Source organism: Spermophilus citellus (genome assembly GCF_964194105.1).
Source record: "Spermophilus citellus genome assembly, chromosome: 2".
NCBI lineage: Eukaryota > Metazoa > Chordata > Mammalia > Rodentia > Sciuridae > Spermophilus > Spermophilus citellus.
Window position 1 is genome coordinate 235867079 of NC_138183.1, and position 20822 is coordinate 235887900.

At 58.3% G+C, this 20822-nt stretch overlaps 1 protein-coding gene across 4 annotated transcripts in view; it reads left to right on the plus strand.

Moving 5' to 3' along the window:
* Positions 1–222: 222 nt before the first annotated feature.
* The window catches only part of TSPAN18 (tetraspanin 18), a 148830-nt gene continuing 128230 nt past the window's right edge, over positions 223–20822 (plus strand). The window contains exon 1 of one of the 4 annotated variants that reach the window (XM_081263535.1): positions 223–513. The gene's annotated coding sequence lies outside the window, so the exon portion shown is untranslated. Of the gene's footprint in view, positions 514–608; positions 756–1316; positions 1457–20822 lie in introns of those variants that run through there. The other 3 variants (XM_081263538.1, XM_081263536.1, XM_081263539.1) reach the window with 3 other exon arrangements.

The window sequence follows — 20822 nt, forward strand, 5'->3', positions numbered from 1 at the left end:
GGGGAGCGCGGCGGGGCCAGGGACGCGGTCGGGGCGGAGGCGGGGAGGTGGGCAGAGGGACCCCCGGGACCCGGAGCGAGGTCTGGATGCCGGCGGGAGGCGGAGGCCGAGGCTGCGGCCGGGGAGACGTGCCTGAGCGGCGGCGGCGGCGGGAGGGAGGCGGCGGGAGGGGCGGGAGCGGGAGGGGGCGGGACGGAGCGGGGCTGGAGGTGGGGCCGGCGGCGGCGGCGGGCGGGCGGCTGCAGCTGCCGCCGGCGTCTCGGGGGCTCCAGGCTGCGGGCGGACGCAGCGCCGAGCGATCCACCGCGAAGCCGCGCGAGGCCGCCCCTGCCCGAGCCCCGGCCGCGGCCCGGAGCGAGCGTCGCCGCCGCCTCACGCCGCGGGTCCCAGGCCGCGCCGCCACCGCCAGGCAGGCAGCGGGCGCCCTGCAAGTTGGGAGCGCGCCTCTCCGCCCGGGAAACTTTCCCCCGCGGCCGCCGGCGAGTTGGCGCGGGGTCCGGCCGCCGCTGCAAGGTAGGCGCGGCCCGCGGGGCGCTCCGTCGCTGCGTCCCCGGGGCCCGGGGCACCTGCGCGCGACCCCTGGGAGAGCGTTCCGTCCCGTGGGGTTTGGGGACGGGATGCGAGTCCCACGATCGTCCCGGGGAAGCCCAGGAGCCAAGTTCTACTCCAGCTAGCCTTGGAGGGGGCACGGGAGACGCACTGGCCCCGGTCCCTGTCCGGAGACCGCCCAGGACCGCGAGCTTCGCCCAGGACAGGTGCAGTACCTGCGGCGACAAGCGCTCCCGGGGGCTGAGTGGGAGCTCCCGAGAGTGGCGAGGGGTGGTGGTGGCAGGTGTGGTTTCAAGGTTCAGGGCTTCGGCCAGGGCCGTGCCCTAAGGAAAGGGATGCGCCCCGAGCCAGCCTGGAGGAGGACAGGTAGGGACAGAGACCCGGAGGGGGATCCGGCGGGGAAGATGACTGGACCCGGCCAGGGCACTGAGTGCGCGTCGCCTTTGGGGTCCCAGGCGGCCAGGCAGGGCGGGGGCGCCTCGCTCTCTTCCCGCGCCCGCGTTCTTTCCTACGAGGGGTGTGCGGCGGGGGTCGGCGGAGGATCGGTGGGTGCTGCGTGGGTCGGAAGCTCGGGCTTCCCGGGGTTAGCGTGGAGGGAATGGCTCGGAGCGCCGCGGGCCACGGCGGTTCGCGCCCGCGCTGGCTCCGGGCTGGAGCGAGGTGAGTGTCCCCGCCAGGGGGCGCCCTGCCAGGCCACTCTCCCTCGGAAGGCGAGCGCCGGCGCTACCCGCGCTGAAATCGCGACACGCGGAACCCCAGCCCCACTGCTCGCAGGCTGGGCTCCAGGGCGCACCGGCACCCGCCCCAGCGGACCCGGGGAGGGGCCCGAGCCTGAGACTCGCCTGCCGCGGTTATCACTGGACAGATCGGCTGACATGAGGTGATTTTTCCTGGGGGTCTGCAAAGGGTGAGTGAAACATTCACCCCCAGAAAAACAAAAACGAAAGAAACTTTCCGAGAACAGGAGCTAGCGTGGAGAGCGTGGCTTGGAACGTTCACTCTTTGAGGTTTCTTGAAGTTTCCAAAACCCAAACTGTGCAATGCGTCTTTCTGTAGAAGTGGCACCTTTTGTTCCTCGGATCTGGCCCAGTCTCTAGGTGTGGGCTGGGTGGGGTCTTGGGGTGGCGCCACTCTTATCCATTCCCTCCCTGGGCGCAGTCAACCGGGAGGAGCAGGGCGGGGGAGGGGCCCCGGAGAGCCGCAGCCCAGGCTGAGGTGTTGGATTTCTCAGGGGTCAATTTCTCACCCCTCAGGTCTGGGGTCTCCAGGGCGGTTCATCTGGTCATTTCACAGGTACTGGTGAAACCCTGCCCGTCCTCCCTCTTACCTCCCTCAGGACTTCTGTGTGTTGAGTCCCTGTGGCTGTGCCTTGGGAAGTGAGCCAGCTGCCGGCATCTGTGAAAAGTGTCATCTTTGTCCATGTGGGGCTGTTCGACACTGAAGGGACACTGACTGTTGCCTCATCTCTCTCTCAAGTTCCCACCCTCCTCCCTGCACCCCATGAGAATACCCTGGAGCAAATCCCACACCTAGCCCAGTAGCCAGAGGAAGTTTTCGTGGGATCCTTCCCCCAACATGCACTCTTTGGGCACACCTGTCCCACTCGGTGTCCTGAGAGTCCCCTCCCCCCGAAGGTGATGGACGTGGAGTCCGTTGTAGACTGGACTGTCAGTTTTTTGTTGGATGCAACCAAAATGCTCCAGGACAAAGTTGCCTCAAGACCAGTGCGACTTCTATTTTGAATGGAGGAGGGGGAGGAGGAGGAGGAAGAGGAGGAGGAGTGAGAGAGAGAGGGGAAAGGGTGGGGCGGTCCTGCCTCTCTGGCTGCCTCTTTAAGACTTTCCCGGGGTCCAAGAAACAAAAGGAGTTTTCTGTTTCGTTTAGTTTGCTTCTTCTGTTTACTTGTAGTCACTCTTGTTTTTCTGCGAGGGAAGCCAGCCTGGGATCAGCCCTGCCCTTGGGGCCTGTGTGTGAGCACGGCCCCCTGAAGTCTGGCAGCTTCTGTGTCCGGCCTGTCCTCTGTCTCCCCACCCCCACACCTGTCCCAGACCCTGAGGGATGCTAGCCTCCCGTCCGTGTCTTGCTCAGACTCTCAGACAAGCGCCAGGGGCTCTGATTCTGCAGAGTGTTCAGTGGTGGCTGCCCGCTGTCCATGTCCCCCCTGTGCCCAAATCTGAACGGGCAGGGGATCGATGAAGGCTCCAGGCCCCTTTCTGGAAGTTAATCTGGACCTGGGTGTCGGACGTCTTGGGCTGACTTCAGGAAGGACTCCCTGCCTTCAAACGCTCCCCATCAGGAGGAGCTCCCTGGGTTGGTGAAGCCAGTGTCAGTGGCCACCGCCGGCTGAAGGACAGGGTGCTGGGCAGGGAAAGGTGTGGAGGTAGCATCGAGGCAAGGGATGATGAGGACCTAGGGGAGGGACCGAGGCAGGGAGAGACCACAGGTTTGAAGACCAAGTCTCCTGATCACCAGGGTGGCGTTGGGTGGGGGGTGGGGGCCATTTGCCCTCCTGCCTCTGTTTCCCCAGCCTGTACCTGAGCGTGGTGGCTGAGGAGATGGTGGCCTTTTAAAATCTCACCTTTTGTGGCACCTGGCAGGCCTGCTGGGCCCTGTCTTCAGTCCAGCAGAGGGGACCACTGCTGGCTGGCTGGGAATCCAGGAGAGTCAAAACCCGGCTCCTGTCATTTTTTGGCTTGCGCATAAACTGCTCAGCAGTCGGGGAGTAAGGGTAATACCGGGGACCCCTTCCTGCCAGGAGCCCATGCCACTCCGTCAGCTGCTCTGACACCTCCCTCCTCTGCATGCCTGTCCAGCCTCGCTCTTCCCTGGCAGGAGTCAGCGGTGGCTGGGTGGCATATTTTAGGGACCCCTCCCTTTCCACAGGGCTGCTCTTCTGGCCTATTTCATTAGCCATTGAGAAGGAAAATCAGGAACATTTGTTCACGCTCTGCTGGGACGAAGCCGCGGGAGGGGGGCTTGGAGCCAGCACTTCGGTCCCACGGAGCACAGGCTGCTTGTGGATCAGGCGTTTCTGCAACTGATGCCGCTGAGCTAAGATGCCAGGCTGGGCTCCTCCTGCTGCCCGGGCTGCCACCCTGGACCCGCATCAGCACTCCATCTGATGAGTGGGGGCTGAGAGCGAGCCACTTTTTAAGAAGAAAACCAGACTTACGGGATGAGACCCCCGGTTTGCACCAGGCAGAGCAGGGCTTTCATCCGGTTCTTATTATCTTGTGATCCAGCCCTCGCTCCTGTTCACACACTGAGGCTGGGTCCGTGAGTGAATTCAACAGCTGGAAAATGAGCACAGACAAGCTCATCGCTGGTGGGTGAGTGTTTCCATCCACGCAACAGAATGGAGTGGAGAGGTCGATAAGCAGGAGTTAGGAGAAGCGTGTCCCAGCCTTCAATCCCTCCCAGATAGAGCTGTGTGAACTCCACAGAGTCGCCAGCCCTCTCTGAGCCTGTTTCTCCTTTTTCTTTAGAAGAATCATGGCAAGGTGGTTAGACAGCCTGGGCTCAAATGATGGTGAGTCTTCATATCCGACTGTGACCTTAGGCCCTTCCACCTCTGGTGCCTCAGTTTCCTGACCTAGTAAAAATGGAGCCAGTATACCACATCAGACTGTTGTGACCTGTCAATGAGATAGAACGTGTCAGATGCCCAAATGCTCACAATCATTGCTGCCTTCATTACTGTTATTTTTAAATGACACAGTAATATTGGAAGAATCAACTTGGATCCTTCGCAATAATCCTGGCCACCGATTTGTGGGTGTGCAAAACATTTGCTCATGGGGTAGAAGACAAGGGAGAATAGTTCTTTTTTTCCCTGCCTCGTTGAGGGACTCTTCTGAGTCTTATAATTGTCCTTCTGGTGGCCCCATCCCTGTGGCAGGAAGCCCAACTTGACGTCACTGAAATGTCCGGATTTCTGGCGCTTGAGGGAAGCTCTCTGCTCGGCCACATTGCGGTCCCTCCCTCCACCCTCTTTCCCGTCCCTAACTGCCGAGCGAAGACCACATGTGCAGATAATAAGTCTAAGCTGATAAACTGCGCCCAGGTCCTCCCAACCAAAGGCCACCTTCCTAGAGGCCACTTTGCACTTTCAAATGAATAACCCTTGCTCTGTCCATTGCTTTGTGTCTGGCTGGCCCGCCTGTCTGCCTCTGCCCCTGGTTGGCTGGGTGACCTGGGCTGGGCCCCGTCTGTGATCTGAGGCTTCGGGGTCATGAGCGGCCAGGCTGCCCTTCCCCCCCCCCCTCCGGGCAGATGGCCGCTCTGAACCAGTCCACTATGGGACAGGAGCTGGACCCTGCTTCGTAGGATGGGCAGACACAGCCCCCGCCCTGTCCCTGGCCCATCTCTTTCTCTGACCTATCAGCGAAGTCACTCCGTGATCTTGCGCCCAAGGTCCTGTGAGCCCAGGCCCCGGGAGGGAGCGCTGAGGTCTTGGGTGGCCCCTCCGCCCTGCTTCTGATTACCGTCCAGGCACCTTCTGAGAGTCCGTCTTTTTTCCCTGCATACGGTCCTTTGCCATCTCGGGGTCAGGGAGGGCTGGCTGTTCACAGGCGCGGAGTGATCCCAAGAAGCCACCAAGGTTGCACTGGCTTGAGGGGTGCGCGTGGGGGCGCGGGGCGTTCCGTCTTGCTTCTGCCTCTGCGGTGCGGTGCGGCCTTGGGCTCCTCATCCCTCAAATCAGAGTAACAGCAACATGGGAAGCCAAGTAACTCGAGCTGCCGGAGCACAGGCCCCAGGTCTCAGGGGCCTGACACCTTATTGATGGTGTCACTGGGCCAGCGTGGGACTTTTTTGCTCCCCGCAGTTGTTCCAGGAGCCGGGCTGAGGGCGACTCTGCCATCTTTGTGGCTGCACCTGTGGCATCAGAGTGAGTGCAGGAGGGGAAGAGGGAGGTGGGAAAGCCACACCGACACTCCGTCCTTCCTTCAGGTGGAGGACTGTGATCAGAACTGTCCCCTGAGGCTGGGAACGTAGGAAGTGTGTGGACGTTTGGTGGCCACCGTGGCCACCCATTTCCATGGGCCGGGCGAGGACTTGGATGATGCCTTCAAGACTTGTAGCGCAGACCAGCCTGTCATCAGCCCTCAAAACACGGGGCTTCCTTTCCAGATGATTCTTGAGGTGGGCTGCTCTCCAGCGAGACTGTGGATATGGAAGTTATTATTGTGCCTGAAATACCCTGGAGTGGGCGGGCCCTGAGGGCCCTCAAGGTCAAGGGCATTGCCAGGCTCTTGACCTTCCGCCCAGCGCCCAGCGCTCTGCGACCTCCTTTGGCTTATTGAAAATCTACTCATCTGAGAACTTTTTCCAGAACTTCTTCCAGGATCTGCTCCTGCTCCTGTTTCCGCCTCCCAGGCTCCAATGGTGTGGGCTGGAGGAGGCAGGGAAGGTGCAGGAACTTTCTGGAAGCAAGATGGAGGGAGAGGGGCCTGAGGTGAGAGAAGCCATCCTCTCAGATATTCTTAGTGGCAGCCACAGGAATTCACCCCCACCCCACCCCACCCCACCCACTGCCTTGGGAACGTGTGTTTGGATGGCCACCAAAGCACAGGTGGGGTTCTGCAGCTGTGGGTCGGCACCTGCAGCCCGGATGGTTCTTTGCCCTGTGGGATTGGGCAGGGAGTGGCCGGAGCCTGAAGAGACTTTCAGCCCTTCCTTCCTGGTGGCTGAAGCATGGCCAGGTGCAGGCGGGGACCCTGGCGTCCAGCTTTCTCTGAGCCGGCCTCCGTCTCTCTGCAGAAGGGCGCAATGGGGAAGGTGGGCAGCGACTCCAGCCCCTGGGGCGGTGTTGGGTGTCCACTTGGCATGAACCTCCTCTCCACCTGGGTCATAAGGAAGAGCCGCCCCAGGCAAAGGCATCTTCTGGGCAGAGGCCAGAGGGGCCCAGCAGGGGACTCAGGCCCAGAGAGGTACCGCTCCCCTCCCGTGGCCCAGGCTGGATTGTCCTGTGGAAGGACATGGCCTCCGTGTGAAGTGGGAGAGGGATTCCGAGCTCACCACCAGGCTTCCTCCAGGCCCATGGATGCTGTGAGCCAGGCTCCCTGCCACCGGCCCGCCCCCCCATGTGGCTCCTCTCCTGCTGGGACAGATTGCAGTGTGCTCTGGCTGGCCAAGTGTGCAGAGCTCCTGGGGAGCAGCCCCACGGCCACCTGCTGCCTGACATTTAGGGTTCCTTCCAGCAGGGCGGCCCGCGCTCTCAGGGCTCCTGGGCTCTTTGTTTTTTTTTTTTTTTTAGCCTGGGGTGGCGGTGGGGGGAGTGGGGTGCTTTTCCAGCCAAACAGGAATGCCTCCAATGGGCCCCGGGTGGGCGGGCGCTCCCGGGCTGCCTTCCTCCGCCTGGCCATGATGGACACTGGTCCCCAGGGACAGTGAAGCCCCCCACCGAGCTGTGGGCAAGGTGTTGAGGAGACAGCCTGACTCCTGATTCCCGGGTGCCTCAAATACACCGCTGTCAAACCTGCACCGTCTCGGCTTCTGCAGCCCCCGCCCAGCTGGGGCCTTGGAGCAGTTGGGCAGCCCTCAGAGGCCAGGCATGAGGCGTTTCCCAGGCTGCTGTGACATGGTACCACAGATTGGGTGAAAACAACGGGAATGTCTTCCTAGAGACCCGGAGGCCAGGACCCTGCAGTCAGGGGGCAGACAGGGTCTCTCTGGCAGCTCTAGGGCGGCTCCCTGCCCCCCTCTTCCTGGCTTCTGGTGGCTCTGCTTTCCTTGGCCTCTGCAAGTGTCCCTCCAACCTCTGATCCCCTCTTCCTCTGTGTGTCTGTCTCTCATAATGGGACACCCTCATCCTAACTTGATGACATCTGCAAAGACCCTGTTTCCAAATGAAGTCACATTCACAGGTACCGGGGGTTGGGCTTCAGAATATCTTTTTAGGGTCCGCACTTCAACCCGTAACAGAGTGACAGTGCTACTGCTCTGTTTATCACCAAGAGAAGCAGTGTAAACATGTGGTGCCGTTTGCCTAAGTTCTTACGCCTACACCACTAGTGATTGATAAGTCACCATCTCCACATTTCAAGTTTGTTTTTTTTTTTTTGTTTTGTTTTGTTTTTAAGGGTACCAGGGGTGCTTGCCACTGAGACACATCCCCAGCCCTTTCTATTTTTGAGACAGGGTCTTGCTAAGTTGCTTAGGGCCTCACTAAGTGGCTGAGGCTGGCCTCAGACTTGCAATCCTCCTGCCTCAGTCTCCTGAGTTGCTGAGATCACAGGCGCGCACCACCACATCCAGCTACATTTCAGTTTTCTTCTCAGTCAAGCGGGGAATGTCTACACCTCCCATGGCCTGGTTTTTAGCATCAAAGGAGATTCATGTCTGTGTCAAGCACATTTTGCCAACAGCGAGGCCCTGGCTGGTTGCCGTTATTAACCATCTTTGCTCCATCTCCATGGTCCCAGAGAAACATCAATGTATAGGAACTAAAAACCCATTGGTAATAAATATGTTTTCTAGAAAAAAAAATTATTTGAAAGGACTGACTGAAAGTCCCCATTCCCATCCTCCCACTTGAATTCCTTGGTATTTATCGCGGGTTTACTGTGAGCCTCAGAAATCACTGCAACTTGCAAAGACTGGGCTGTTTTTCCCAGGGGCAGCTGCCTGGGCACCTCTTCAGCCCTGAGAGGGCTTAATGATGACTCTCAGCCCCAGAGCCCACCTTCAGGGGCCCAGGAGGGCTTGAGCGCCCAGCAGCAGAGGCTGGTGGACAGGCGGCAGCCCCATGTGGAGCGGAGGCCGGGGAACCCCCCACCATCCAGGGTCAGGCCTGCAGCTTCAGAGAGCTACCGCCGGGGTTCAAAGCCCAGTTCGTCTGGGACCGTGGCCACCGCTTTGACAAATTACTTTCTGGGGCCTCCGTCTCAGCTCAAAGGGTCCTGTGTACTTGGTGGTGACGCGTGACACGTTCCTTCTGTGTCAACACGGACACACCTGCCTAGCTTCAGGTGTCCCATGTCTCCAGCGGCAGCCCCCAGCAAGGATCTGAGGGCCAGTAGTTCATGGACGAGAAAGAAGAGCCTGCTGTGGGCCACTGGGCAGGCTCCCGGGCCCTCGAGGGGTCAGTCCCCTGAGTGGTGTCAAGCTCAGGCCATTGATTGATGCTCTCCGGCCTTTTCCTGGCCCCTGCCCTTCCCCGGTTGGTCCTCACAGACAAGGTCTTGGCCTCTTCGTCTCAAGGTCGTGGGCGGAGCCTGGGGTCTCTGGGGAGGAAGAGCACGGGTCAGGTGGAGGGCGACTTCGTCCTGATGTTGGGACCAGGGGTTCCTGTGGCTCTTTTCTGCTTTCCAGAGGGTTCTTGCTGGGAAAGCGGGCTGCAGAGCCAAGGTCCACCATGGCCTCTCAGGCGCCTGAGGCTTGGCCTGCGTGTCCTGCAGGGCCCAGCTGGGGGTCCCTTGGTGCTATAAGGGGCAGAGCTGGGCCAGGGTGGGGCCTTCCCTGTCTGTGTCTGGAGACCGTGTGGGGGTGTTGCTCCCAGGAGGCCCGGGACCGTGGGATAAGCACAGAATCAGAATGGGGGGAGTTGCTGGGCTGCAGCCCCAAGTCCCAGCCCCACTACTCTTCAAATGCCTAGAGTAGGGGGCACTGGACTGGGAGTCCTGAGACTTCCAGCCTTGGACGTGATCCTATTAGGCTCTGGCAAATTCTCAGAGCCCTGTGAGCTTCTGATGCCGTTCCCTGTTGGGGTAGTGGGGGGCTGATGGTTCTTGGGGTCTCCTTCCTGCTCCAGATCCCCTGGGTCTCCCCTCGGAGTCTATAAAGGGGAACATGACCCCCAAGGCTCATATCCCTGGAGAAAAGTGCTCAGAAAGGCCAGGTGTGGCCGCTGATGGGAGAGGGGGTTGCTGAAATAGATTAAGAGTAGACAGGGGCCCCTCCATCCCCAGGAGCTTCAATAGAGGGGATGATATGCGCAACATTTCCTCCCTTTCATTTGATAATTTTTCCTTCTCAAAGTAATTTGAAGAAAGAAAGTGTCTGATGATTTGTTGCACAATGAGCTCAAATAAAAATATTCTTTTAAAAATGTGGTTGCTATGTAATTGAATTTAAATAACAGGCAATTTTTTGTTTCTAGGTAGCCCGGCCACTCACCAAGGTCTATTCAAACCTGTTTGAGAACAGTGTGTGTGTGTGTGTGTGTGTGTGTGTGTGTGTTTGTGTATAAAGAAAAGGGCCTCACTGATAGTCTTGGGGGAAAATAATAATAATGATAATGATATAGTTAAATAAAATCGCGTGCGGGAGTTCGGGCACATTTCTGGGACTACCATTCAATACCCACTAGAAGAAAGCCATCTGGGAGCAGCTGTAGGGCTGGGTGGGCATCTCGATGCCAGGGCACGTCCTGGGCACGTGCAAGGCCCTGCCTGGGTTCGAGCCCAGCACTGCAAAGTCCTGCAAAGCCCATGTTAACGGGGGCTGTAAGCCGAGAAGCAAATTTTAGCTTCGAAGTCCCCTGGACCTGGGTTCCAATCCTGCTCAGCCCCTCGACCGCTGCATCCGTGATACTGAGCAAGTGATTTATCCACCTAAGCCTCCGTCCCCCACCTGAAAACAAAGGACCGCAGAGAGAGGGTCAAGTGCTTCACCCCATGGGGCCAGGGAGCCCCCACCCAGGCTCCCTCAGAAACTCGGGGTGGCCCATGAGGATGCCAGACCCACACGCACTCTGTGTCATTGTTGCCCAGTGGTTCACATGGAGTGGACTGTCACCCCACTTTACAGAACGGGAGCCTGAGGCGTTGAGGTTATGGAGTCGGGGGCTCGCCCAGCAGGCGGAGGGGACCTGGGACACTGGACAGGTTCCTCTGAACCAGCACAGGCCCAGGCCCTCTCTTGGAAGGGGACTTTTTCTGAGGTCTGTGGTGGAGAAGCGGCTCTCGACGCCGCGGGCTCTCGGCCTTTCTTTATTCCCTGCCCCCGGCTCACTGCAGACCTGAGCCCGAGGCTGCGCCCCGTCCATCCGCCAGGAGCACCACTTACTTCTGGCCCTGCCCCACCCCTGGTCGTGCCCACCATAGGATCCGCTCAGGGGCCGGGCTCCCACCCACTCAGGTCTCGCTAGCGTCTCTCTGGTCTCAGGCCCCTGTGTCCCTCCCTCAGGGCCACCTCAGGACTCAGTGCTTTTGTGCTCTAGGTATCACTTGGCAGGTCCCAGGTGCCTCATGTGGGTGACTGGGGCTTGGTGCCACCGAGACACACGGTCCCTCCAGCATCGGGGCCCATCCTTCCCACCCTGCCAGCTCTGGTGGCAGGGATCCTGCTGGAGGACGACGGACCTAGCAGGCCCCACCTCCCCGGGGCAGCTGCTGTCTTTTCCCTGCAGAGGGACATGCTCCCTGCCCTCGCTCTCCTGGGGCCCCCTGCTGAATCGCCCCCACGGGACCCTGAGGGACTCAGAAAACAGCCAGATCCTGGGCACTGGCAGGGCCCTGCTCCTGTTCAGCCACACCGGCCTCTCTGTTGTGAGCAGGGGCAGCGCCACCCTCCCCCGCCCCAGGCAGGACTTGGAGCTGCTGCTGACTTCTGGACACACAGGCCGCTCGTTGGATGCTGCTGGGCCCTACCTTTGCCTTAGGGAGTCACCGAGAGTCCTGTGGGATGTAAGGGGGACCTTGAAGGGAGGATGACCATGTCTTTGGGGTGAGGAGTGGCAAGATGAGACCAAGCCCTCACCATGGGTTTGGTAAGCACAAGAACGAGCCCTGTGGAGCGGTGGTTAGCGCTGGGCACTGTGGTGCAGTGGTTAGTGCTGGGCGCTAAGGCCAGGCCATGGTGAGTGGAATCTAGCCCCGCCATGGTTGGTGGGAGCATGGCCTACTAAATCCCTCATCCCTGTGAAGCCTAGTGTGCAGTGGCCAAGGACAGGGACATGCAAACATCTAGAATGTTCTGCGGGGCCTCCAGGGCCTCCCTGTGAACTGCGGCGTCCTCAGGTGTTGGAGGGCCCAGGGGACCCTCTAAGTCAGAGCTGGGAATTCCCCACACTTTGAGTGGAACATTTTCCTGTCACACCTGTTCTGCCATTTCCTGTGGCAGCGGAGGACACCCCAACCCTGCAGCCATCTGGAGAGTCCCACCCCAGGGGGTGGGCGGGCACCCACACCTTCCTCTGCCTCACAGCTCGGCACCCGCAAGGACTTTGGATGGAAGATGAAGCCGCTCCCCAGGAAGGACCCAGTTTGGGGCACATTCTGCTAAACGGGGCTTTGGAAAGGCAGAGTTGCAGATGTTGGGGAACGTTCAGTTCTTACAAATTAAAAAATAAAGTAGTTTCTAGCACCGAGTGAGGGGAAGAGAGCAAGAGGGAGCCATCTGGCCTGGTGGAGGGGGAGGAGGCCGCTTGGCTTCCATTTGCAGCAGAAAGCGCTGTGAGGTTTTGCGATGTTAATAAAGACAGGAAGTGGGGAGACAACAGGGGCCTCCGGCGACTCCCCACGGGGGCCCTCCCTGGCTTCAGTGCATTACCACTTGGGAAGAGGGCGATTTTGAGAAATGTCCCATCACCCACCCCAGCCGCACCGGGGCGAGCCCCCCCACAGCCCAGATCAGCTCAGGAGCCAGTTGCTGCTCTCTGCGAGGCCCAGGGGCAGCCGGCCGGCCAGCTCCACTGCTGACTGCTTCCCGGGGAGAAGCTAAACAGATGGGACCAGCTTGAGAGGAGCGAGGCCCCGGCACGGCTCTGACTTTTCTGGGGGTTCCTAATTGGTCTTGAGAAACTCCATGGCGTAGGAAAAGAGTCCTGGATTAGAAATGGGGGTGTCTGTGCAAGTCCCAGCCTTGCCGATCGAGCTGGATGACCTTGGGCCAGGCACTAGTCCTCTCTGGACCTGTTCACTTGCCCTCTGCAACACCCAGGGCAAAACAAAACAAAAAGCACACAAACAGAAACGCCCCAGGGCAGAGGCAGCCGACCTCCCCAGTTCCTGCCGCAGGTTGGCGGAGGAGCCGACTCCAGGGAGGGGCCAGCTGGGGTTGGCTTCTTTTCCCTGTTTCTCGGAAAACCATCCTGGGTGTGAGGAGGCCGAGCCGCTGGAGGAAACAGTTTCCGGGGCCAAGGCTGACTCTCGGGAGCAGCCTGAGGACCTGGCCGGCTCGGGCTTTTCACCTCAGATCCACAGTTGATTGATTGGTAGGGTCTGTCTCCAGCGCAGTGATGCTTTCTCCCAGCTCCGTGGGGAGGTGTGCCAACATCCATTATTGATGTCTGCTGCGGTCAGAGGCGGGGAGCGCCCGAGAGCTGCATAGACAGACGGGAGGTGCTGGGACCTGGATGCTCCGTCTCTGATTTGGGGATGGAGGACCTCGGTGATGGCCCTCAGTGGGGCTGCTCTCCATGATGAACCGCTCAGCTGGCTCATCCCTACGCTGCAGGGCGTTGGAACCTGCCTCGGGGAGCTGTGTGAACCTGGGGAGTCCAGTCAGCTCCTAGGGACAGGATCCGGCCAGTGGCAAAGTGAATGACCCCTGACCTGGTTTAGGTAGGAGGCATCCTGGAACCCCTGTGTGGGACAGTGCTCGATGCTCAGAGGGGAACGACTGGGTCAGGAGAGCTACGACCTGAGTGGGGTAGGTACGGCTGGACAGAGTGGGCACTGGGGCGTGTCCCTGGGGTTTATGTTGGTCCCTGGTCAGTGGAGTCCTTTCTCTGGGCTCGTTGCTCCCTGGTGCCACCTCCTCAGCTGCGTTCCTCCGCCCTCCGCCACCATCATGATCCTCACCCTGGGCCCAGAGCCGTGGAGTGGGCCAACCTCAGACTGAACCTCTGAAACCACAGCCAAAATGAGAGTCTCCTCCTCTGAGTTGTCCTCGTCAGGCCTTTTGGTCACCACGACGCAAAGCCGCTAAGACCCGCTCGCAGGCCCAGGAGGCCAAACAGCGATGAGCGGGCCAGATCCGAGCTGCAGGACTGTTTTGTTCAATGTGCGCGATGTTAAAGCCTGAACTTGACCCAACATGGACCCCGTGAGAAACACAGCTCAACCTGAGCCCATACATGGAGCCCGCGACCCGCAACTCTGCTCTCAGGAATCTGCCGAACAGAAAAACCCATAAATGCTCTTCAGAAAGCATGTGTAAGGACGTTCACGGCTTCATTGCTCCCCATAGGTAATAACTGGAACAATCCAGATGTGAACACATAGTAGAGTGAGTTAGGGAGCCATAGAGCCCCCCACTGCAGAATAGTATGCAGCAAAGAAAATGGATGAACCCCAGCTGCTGGCTGTGGCTTGGGGGAATCTCAGCACCCCAAGGCTGAGCAGAAGACCCCAGATAGGAAGGAGCACACACAGCAAGATTCTCTTCATGTGAAGTTCAAAGTCAAATTTTATGGTGGCAGAAGCCACAATGGAAACTACCTCTGGGCAGGAGTCGGGGGTGCCCAGAAGGAGCCACGTGGGCCTCCTGGATGCTGCTGGTCATTCCAGGTGGTACCTGTGTGCTCCTTTTGTGGACAGTCATTGAGACGAACACCTTCAGGTCCAGGTCCTGTCTGTGACATCCCAGTTTTAGAAACTGTAATAACGAAGTAGAAAACCTGAAAGCTCTTTCTCACTGGGTGGCACAGCGGGCGATGAGACCCACACGCGGGATTTCTGCTTTTCTCCACAGAGGAACGTTCTGGAAGCCTGGAACCCCGTGTGGCACAGTGGGTTGGGGGGAGCAGCACGGTTCCCTTTGTGGGTGAAGCCTGTTGCCACTCCCCCGTTTTGCTTCTGGGTCCTTGTTTGGACTTGAAATGGGGACACGTGACACAGTGCTCCCCTCCGGGACTTGCAACCTTGTCAGAGAGAAAGGCTTGCAGTGAGTGTCGGGTGAGCTGGACAGACAGACACAAGGACGCCTGGACATGTGGGGCTCAAGGCTCGCTGCACCTGAAGGCGCTGTTTGGTGACTTTGGTGAGTTATTTAGTCTCTGGGCCTCAGTTTACCCCCTGGAAAGCCAGAAGAGCAGCCCCTACTTCAAAGAGTGTCTGAGGGTGGGTGAGATGGTGGTTGGGAAGTGCACAGCCCCCTCCCACCTGCAGGGCCGTCTGGGTGGGGGCTCCCTCCCGTGCCCAGGAGCGGCCACCTGGGCACGCCCTCTCTGTGCTGTATTGGGGTGGGACGTGGAAACCTGGTCTCTGTGGCCCTGGCGTCGCGCCCCTCCCTGCCCCCCCCCCCCCCCCCCCCGTGCACCCAGAGCTGGTCTGCATCCTGGGGCAGCACCTTCCTGTCATGCGCCCAGGCCAGGGGACGAGGGACCCAGCTCCTGCAGCCGATCCTGCAGGTCTGGTGGGGATGCCAGGCCTGCTCTGTGGCCAGCGTCTGCCTGGCCTCGTGAGACAGCTGGCTCCCGGGAACACACCACTCCCTGGCGCCTGCCTCCCCCTCATCCACAGCTGCCAGGAGCAGCCCTGCCCGGGCGGATGGCTCCCAGCAAGAAGCTGGCCATCCACGTCTCTGCTGTCCCTCCCAGAAACCAGGGAGCGGGGAGAGAGCGGGGAAGGTGACGTCCCTCTCTAAGCCTCAGTGGTCTTATCTGGAAAATGGGAGGGGACTGTGCTGGCCTGGCTCTCCACCTGTGCTCAGAGTCCTGACAGTGGCTGCGATTGGCTGTGAGCCGGCCCCTGGGCTGGACTCGGTGGGAAGGATGTGGTTTGAATCAGCCTCTTGGTCTCGGACAATCTGTTTTGACTTACTCCACTGTGGGAATTGAAAATGGCCCAAACGCTGTTCCTCTGTCCCCCTCCCTCTCTCCCCCTCCCTCTCTCCCCTCTTCTCCCAGCACATGGGTTTCTCCTCACTCACACCACTCTTGCACACTCATCCTCACTCATTTGCTCTGCCAGCTATTCACAGTCATCTTCTCACACCCAACTGAGATGCAGGCGGAACCTCAGGTGGCCCCCAAATCTCCCCTTCTGCCTCAGAGGTCTCAAGGGTGCACACTCATAGACCTGTTTGCACACTCATTCTCACACCCGGACTTCCCTCCCTTATCCCCAGCAGAGCTGGTAGGACAGGAGAACTGATCTCATTCTGCCTCTTTTACCAACAGGCTCTATGGCTGCGTGACATGGACCAAGTCACTCAACCTCTCTGGGCCTTGGTTTCCTTGCTCTCTGTACATTTAGAGGGGTCATCGCTTTCCGGCAGGATGTCGCAGATGCTCTGAGGCAAGGTTCCTTCTGCATCTGACATTCCCAGGCTCTGCCAATGGGTGGACTTGATCTCATTAGGCAGACTGTGTGCCAACTGGATTACCTCCTAGCCTTTCCTGGGTCTGAAGACGTCATCTCATTTCAAGATAGAAATTAACACAAGGTCGGGATGAAATTGGAAGGTCAGGTGGTGATTCGTATTGACCCCCGAGGTGACGTGACGCCCCCTGGGGTCTGTCCCTCCTTCCTCTCCATGCCCCCTCTTCCTTCCTCGCCCTGGGCTGTTCTGGCTTCTCAGGGGGTAAACCGAGGCCGGCGGAAGAGTCAGGGGAAACAGACGCAGCGTCACGTGGCCCCCCTGCTGGTGGCGCGGGTGGGCAGGGCTGGAAACGCAGGGGTCCCGGTGTCCTGTCCAAGCCCAGCAGGAGCTGGCTCATTTGGGTGTGTCCTCTTCCCAGTTCCAGGGACAAGGGCTGGACCTTACTGAGAACTGACCGCATGGCGCCCTGTGGACTCCTTGTCACGGCCCGGCAGGTGACATCCAGGCCATCTTTGTAGGACGGCACTCTGGAGCCTCGGCCCACGGTGGATTAGAGCCCGGCTGGCTCTGCACTGGGGGGCCGTGCAGTCCTGAGGGGCCCAAAGGGACCCAGCAAGTGGAAAGTCCAGATCTAAAGTAGGAGTCCGGCTTCAGCCAGCGCTGCTCCAGACCCAGCGTCCCCTCTTCCTCGGGCCGTCGTCGCCCAGAGTTGTTGATAGGAGGAGGCCGCTGGCCCTGGGGACCTCTGCCCGCTCCCTGGCCGCGTCTCTGTCCGTGCGCTGCAGGCGGGGTGGGGCTCGAGTCTGCTGGGCGCCCCAGGCGGGCTCCCAAGTCCTCTGATGCCCAGGTCCCCCGTTTGCGCCCTGGGAGAGCACCCAGCCGCACAGTCGGCCCCAGGGCTGGGGGCGGGCGCCGTGGCCACTTCTGCACCCTCCTTGAGCCCTCACCGAGCTTTCTCCACTGGTCTCCGCAGACCCTTTGCTGGGCTGTGGGCTCCCTCCCTGACACAGAGGGCACCAGCCCAGAGTTAGAGTTCCATCCCTAAGGGACTCGGTCCACAGGCAGCTGGGATGCCTTCTCATAGGAGCCATTTGGTCACCAGAGCGCCTTGGGATCCAAACTCCACCGTGCAGAGGACCTGGGAGGGTTTTATCTGGTGACGTTCACTCTGACCTGTGGCCACAGAATTCCAAGAAAGTTCCAAATGGGATTCCCAATATGAAATTGCCCGAGATGGATCCCGGCTGTCACAGCCAACATGGGGGGAGGGGCTGGTCCCTCTCCCCAACTCCTCCTTGGCTTTGGTACCCAGAGGAACCCTGGGGAACCCCCTTTGACAATCACAGGCCATTAGGTGACATGTAATGAAGCCGAGACCCAGAAGGGGTGGCAGCTGACCCAGGGATCTGAAGCAGGCACGTGGGCTAGAATATTCCCAATCGAAGTAACATTTCCTTTTTATTAGGGGACTCACTGGGTTTCCTCTGGCCATTGATCTCAATTAATCTCCTCGAGATGTGTCTTTGGTAAGGGCGCTTCCTTAGTGGCTGAAATTTCTGAGACACTCTCTTTCCTCTCTTCCCCGGAATAGGTAAAGGGTGGATGGATGTTTATTGGTAAAGCAAGAGAAATGGGGCTTTTCCTTTGGAAGCTTGGGAAACACAGTACTTACCCAGAGAATCCCACCTGGGTTTGCAGGTGTTTAGACACCAGGAGGAGAGATTATGGTAAAGAAATAAATATCGGGACAGGGTCAACCCATACAAGGCTCTGTTTGAATGAAGGCCTCTTCTCTGTGCAGCCCCTGCCCTGATTTGGTTTTGCAGACCACATGACATTCTTCCCTCAAAACCTGATTTCCACATGGATTTAGCCAGCAGTGACCTGCCACGTGAAGAGACTTCCCGAGAATCAATAGGCAAGGGTCCCGGGGGTGGGGTGGGGTCCACATCGGCTGCATATAAAACACCCCAGCAAAGACTGCAAGCAGCAAAAGATGGGTATCCAAGGCATCTGGGTGTCAAAGTCCCTTCATTTTACAGACAAGGCGGCTCAGAGAAGCTTGGTGACCTCACCAAGGCCACACAGTGAGTTAGAGGCAGAGCCTGTGTCCCCTGGGGTTCCCAGGCTGGGGCCCTTCCCAACACACTGAAGGCAAAGAAATAATGATAATAAAATCATAATAGAGCAAAGGGTGGTTCCTAAACTGGATCCCAGTGCAGGCAGAGAGGGGTCAGGGCTGTGAGTGACAGCCTGGGACGTCATCAGAGTAGGTGGAGAAGTGCCCAGGACATTTGCCCGTTACTGGCCGACGCCCAGCTGTACCCGCTGTCTCCGTGTGGCGAGGGGAGGCTGGAGAGCCAAGGTGCCCTGTGGGCTGGCCGTGGGGAGGGTCGCGCGAGTCCGATTCCAGGCTGGCGGGGCCTTGGTTGCTGTCAGCACAGGGCGTTCTGGGAGTGGGTGGGGACGCCGTCTTGGCCAAGCCCAACCCTGGCAGCCAGCAGATGTGTTTATTTCTTCCTTTTCCACTTGGGAGGCACAGGGCGTCTGGCAGGGCGGGTGAGCGCACAGGCTCTGGGGTTGGTGCGGCTGTCTGGGTTCGGAGGAAGGTTCTTAACCCTTGAACTTGTGATCTGGGCCACCGCTGTGCTTCCTCCTCCTTACCTGCAGAGTGGAGAGTAACTGATGGGGGCTTAGAAAAGTGCAAGCAATTTGCATGGGTGATTCATTTGGGGAATCCTGGGAAGCGGCGTGTCTGCACATTTAAAAAATAAGGTTTGTCCCTTTTCCTTTTCTGATTATGAAAGTCACACCTACACGTGCCAACAACCTCAAGATAACGTTTGCCTATTTCCTTCCAATCTCCCGGCCCGGTGATGTGTGTGTGTAGACACAGGTTAAGCAAAATGTAGGAGGTGATTGTTCGGACTGAGCTCTGCCTCAGGCCCATCAGAATGGGGTCCCTCTTGCTAAGGTCCACACCAACCCCAAACCAGGCTGCTTATCGGAGAGATCTGGCCTTGAAAGAAATCAGGTGCAGGATGACAGCAAAATCCCCAGATGGGCTACCATTAGGCCGCAGGGTAAGGAGAGTCACTGGAAATAGCTCATCTGCTGTGGTCCCTGCTTCTGCGTCCTGCACCTTTCCCACCGTCAGAGCCCCCTCCCCACCTCTGCCCAGTGAGAGCCTCCCATTTTGTAGACGGGGGCCGCCGGGTTCATGAATCGCTGATGAAGCCAATTAGATTTAAGATCCACTTTGTGAAACTGTGTTCTTTGACAGTGGTGTGTGCGCGTGCGCGTATGTGTGCATGCGTGCGTGTGTGTGTGTGTGCGCATCTGCATCAAGAGAGATGTATCGAGAGACGTGAATTGTCAGTAAAATGGAGAAAAAAATGAAAACCAGGACTCGCTTATAAATCTAGAATGTAGGTCACAGACTGACGTCAGTTATGACGGAGTCAGTCGCGTGTCCTGAGAAGAATCAGAGGACCAGGGCTTTGGAGGAGGAGGGAGCTGGGAGAGGTTTTCTGGAATGGCCCCGAGTGGATTCTGGTCTGTGCCCTGTATCTGGCAGAGGAACCCTAACCTCGGAGCTGTCTTTTTTTTTTCTTTGTTAACCAGCCAAAACCCGTGAACAAGTACACATGCCATTTCACACTAAATTGCGTTCCTCTAGAATCCCTGGGTGCTCAGTGATGCTCAGCGGGCTCCAGGAAGATGGTGAGAAGTCTCACCTCCCTCCTCGCCTGATTTCCATGTCATATTTCTTTCTTTTTTCTTTTCTTTTCTTTAGGTATCGGGACTGAACTCAGGGGCAGTCAACCACTGGGCCACAGCCCCAGTCCTATTTTGTATTTTATCTAGGGACAGGGTCTCACTGAGTTGCTTAGCACTTCACTATTGCTGAGGCTGGCTTTGAACTCGCAATCCTCCTGCCTCAGCCTCCCCATTCGCTGGGATGACCGGCGTGTGCCACTAAGCCCAGCTTCGGATCCTTTTTCTTTCTTTCTTTCTTTCTTTCTTTCTTTCTTTCTTTCTTTCTTTCTTTCTTTCTTTCTTTCTTTCTTTCTTTCTTTTTAATATTTCATTGTTTTAGTTGTAGATGGACACAATGTCTTTATTTTATTTTTATGTGGTGCTGAGGATTGAACCGAGGGCCTCGCACGTGCTAGGCGAGCACTGTACCTCTGAGCCACAGCCCCAGCTCCAGGATCCTGTCTCTTAACAGAATCTGTGATATTCTCTCTGATTGTGTCTAAAAGATGGCGCACACCTCATGGCTCACTACGTTTTCAAAATCAAGGCTCAAGGAAGAACCGGGAGCATCCTCCAGGGCTGAGGTGTCCTCTCTGCCTGTCCCGACCTCCTGCCAGGATCCCTAGGCAGGCCCTAGGACTCGCCCTGGTCACTCATCTTGCTTTACTGTAATCATCAATTTCTGGCTGGACTGAGGGTTTGGAAGTCAGGGCGTTGCTGCACGGAACGGCCTCCTGAGCCTGAGTCCCAGCATGAAATCCGCGGGCACGTGATTCTCTTCCCAGAAGCCGCTGAGCCAGAGAGCCAGGACGTGAAGGGGCCTGGCCTTTGTCACTTGCAATCAGATGAGCCCTGCTGCTAGGGACAGGCAGGGGCTCCTCTCTCCAGAACTTCTTGTTCTTTGAGTCAAAGAAGCTCCAATCCCCACCAAGCACGGCGGCCTTTATACCAACCCCGACCCAATTCTGCCATTTAATTCTGTTGGGACACACTTGGTCTCTTCCCTCGGGGGTCTCTCTTGACCGGGCTCAGCTCTCTGGGTTCCTAACTTTCTTTCTTAATCAAGGTCCTTAAAGGGGTAAAAAGTTCTTGGCACTCCGCTGGGGAGGGGAGAGGGACTTGAAGGATTAATCTGCACACTATGAATTTTAAAGCCCTCTGCTTCTGCTGAAGGGAAGCCTATCAAAATGCTAATGTCCCCGCAGGCCGCCTCCCCAGCATTAGAATATATTTACACGGACTCAAGCAGGGAAGGGTTAGGGAGAGTTGGAGTGCGGTTTGCCGGAGTTAACAGCCCAGTAGAG